Raw genomic sequence first — 3588 nt, 5'->3', positions numbered from 1 at the left:
GTAAGTCAAATTTAATTTATTTCCAGAAGTATATAGTCTTCTCAGCCAAAATTCATATTCTGGGCTGGTATATGCAATGAAAAATGTATATGTGGTCTTGTTATCTGTTCTTCAGAAATGAATACATCTCTCACTAATATTAATGCACCTGTAAGTAGCTCTTTAGAAGAAATTAATCATATAAAAGTTATTTTTGTTTATTATTTGATGACAAGGGATGTTTTTTGTCAATGCCTACTGCCATGCATACGACTTACGATTTACTCCATAGGTCATTATGGCTGAGCTTTAGAAAATTCTTTTTCGGTTTTTTTGCCTATTTTTTTTACCTCCACTATTCACCTTTACAATTGTATGTGCCATAAATGGCAGGGGTTTCACAGTAGCGGGGGTGGTGGGGTGTGGGTGTGTGTGTAAGGGTGCACGGCTGACCTGCGCTGAGCACAGCTGTTTCCAGCCAGCTCCAGGAAGGACAGTATGGACCCACTGCACAAATGAAATTGAAACCAAACAGGAGAGCATACGACACCTCTGTGAAAGCATATTTAAGAAAGGTTCGTAGCTACTAGAGATAGGAGGCACCAGAGCAGAGGAGGAAACATAAAGAAAACATGCCAGAAGGCATGAGTGGAGACACAGGAGGAGGGATTGTGAGGAGGCACAAAAGAAGACAGAAGGAGGCATGAAGGGGATGCAGGAGATGCAAAGTGGTGCACAAATGGAGTTACAGGGAGATAATGAGGTAGGCATGAAGGGAAAGACAGGATGTGCATGGACACACAAAAGAAATCACAGGAGAAGGTTCTGCAGCCTCCTGTTGGGTTACTCCTCAGTACTGAAGTTACTGCAACCCATGGAGGAATCCATCCCCAAGGGGATTTTGGAGGACCTGCACTAAAGCAGTTGAAAGGAGTAAGACACAAGGAGAAGGAAAAAGAGCAAGCCACTGTGCACTAACCTGCACCACCCTTTGCCTTACTAAAGGGAAAAGCAAAAGCAAGGAGACTAGGGACTAAAAAGGATAGGAGAAAAGTGAAGCAAGGTTGAGACAGACAAAGAGGGAGGAAAATGTTTAGGGGGGGTATTTGCTTCACTATTTGTGTTGTTTCTTAATACCTGAATTGGTAATTAAAACTTTTGGAATTGGCAATAAATTTAATTAAGTGAAATTCCCCAACTTGACACAGTTTTGCATGCAACAGCAATGCAGAATATTCCTGAATGGTGCCGTGCAGTTATAATCCTGTTCACAAAAACGTGAACTCCATTTGGGTTTGTGCTTATGTTTCATTTTTAAATACTTTTGAATGCATATGGGTTATTTTTTTTAGTGTAGTTTTAGGCTTTGTCTGCATTAATAAGTAGTAAAGCACAAAAGAAGCAGATGAGTAGATGGAAGCTGTTATTGCTGAGGATGCTGTGGCTACTGTCATCACATTTTAGGGATTTAAGTTTTTTATTAGTCAAAGAGACACAATATAGAGAGACTGGAGCACGTAACCTTGTGTCTGGGACAAGTACTCTAGGACGACATTCTAGAAGAAATTATTTTTACTCTTCTGGCTGTCTTGTCATCTGAGGAAGAAGTCAGGGATAATGAATTTATGAGAGTATTTATCATTGCAACTGTTTAGTCCCTGATAAGCCAGATTTAGCATGGTTCCATGGAACCATGTAGCTAGATGAAATAGATAAGCCTGCAACTGTGTGTAGGCTTGTGATAAGCCTAACAAACTGTGTTTGAGAGAATAACTTTCAGCCACTGGAATTTTTTCATGATCAGTGGTTTGGGCAGCACATCCTCCAAATCCTCTACCCATGGAGATGTGAGGAAGATCATCTGAGTCTTCTCACTGTGTGGATTTCCAAGCAGTACGGGATGGTGGTTGAAAGAGTCCACATTCAGAATGATGTCTGTAACGTAGGAGTGATGAGTACTTCCTTTCAGGGCTTTATGAACCACTGAGAAATTGGGATATTTCTTTTCTTTGAAAAACTTCTGATACTCATCTTTTCAGTGATCCAAGATGAAACTTGGGGGACACTGCTACCACCTTTCCCACCAGAGATATAATGATTTCTTGCACATGGGTGCAGTATTGCCTGCTTGCATTATCGGGTTCTGGACATCCACAGTATGTTCGGTGTTATATAAAACTTAAAACTAAAACTTAAAATTTCTATGAATTTGTAATTGGAAATTAATTTTGTATGTGTATGCATTTACATACGCAACTGTATGTTGTATAGAGTTGTACGTATACATGTACAGTTTTTATGATAAAGGGATTCTGCAACTCCCTTTTTCATGCGAAACATGATGCATATATGTAAGTGCAGGCTTTGCTGGAAGGCTTGTTAGAATGTATACTCACATAAATGATTTACAAAAGTGTTTGTTGAAGTAGGACTCAGAAAAGTTGCCACCTAGCCGTGTACGTGAGAATGTGCTAATACATCTGGGTACAGGCAAGTGAAAACAGAGAAAGGAGTCTTTAATAAAGCCATGTGCAGGGTAGCAAGTTGTAATATGAAAAGCCAAATGAGAGCGCAGGTGTTATCTTGTACATATTTTTCTGATGGGAAAAATAAGAGAACTGGAAACTATGTAGGCATTGTACTGGTCTTTGGGTCATATTTGCTTGCCAGTGCTTTGTCACAGACATGTAGGGGTTACCATTTTGGGACAACCGTGTTGGCAGCATACCTTGTAGACAGTAAACCTGGCCTGAGGTCACGCCTGGAATCATGTTTATGAGGGGAAGGTGCTGGAATCTCCAGGCAGCAGATCTACTAACATAGGGGTTTCTGGGTTCAGTGTGTGTGAACTTCTCAGCAGTAACTAACGGATATAAAATTAACTTATAAGTGCAAGGTTTGGAGGTCTATTAATTTAGATACATAATTTGAAAATGTAATGTGACTACATTAAAATTTGGTGTAAGCTAGTTAGAAATAGAGAATATTCCGATCCTGTATAAGCTCGAGGCTTTGTCTTGTGACCAGTGCCTCCTTTCCAGGTCCCTTTAGAACCAACGTTTTTTTTACTTTTTTCTTTTTCTTCTTTGCTACCTAAACAGGAACCTTCATGAATGATAGAGGAAATTTTTTTTTTCTTCTCCTCTACAACATTACCATTCTTGTTAGCCCAGAAAATGTGCAGTTAGAACCAAAAGTTGAATACTGGGTTAAAGTTTTAGCAATTCACAAACTAGAAGGCATAATTGGCTTCTTTACCACACAGAGAAATTAACAGTATAGTGAATCTTGACAGCAATTATTACTTGTCTGTGTCTCAAGGAACTAATGCTAATGTATGTTTCTATTCACAGAAATTTTTGATAGGAAACCACTTAACCCATCTTTAGTCGTTGAAAGAACTTATAAGTGCTTTTCATTCAGTGTTCCTATTTATGTATTTAAATTTTCACTTCCATCTAACAATCAAAATACCTGTTTCTAACTTCGTATAACAAGGAGGTGACGTATGAAGGTATGGAGAGAAGGTCTTCCTTTAAAGGTAGAATATCCTAGCTCTGAAATTGTGGTTTCTAGGTGTCAAAATATTCATGCTGTAATTTGAAGGGG

Source organism: Nestor notabilis, unplaced genomic scaffold, assembly GCF_000696875.1.
Source record: "Nestor notabilis isolate BGI_N333 unplaced genomic scaffold, ASM69687v1 scaffold21892, whole genome shotgun sequence".
NCBI lineage: Eukaryota > Metazoa > Chordata > Aves > Psittaciformes > Psittacidae > Nestor > Nestor notabilis.
Note: the sequence above shows the minus strand (reverse complement) of the source record.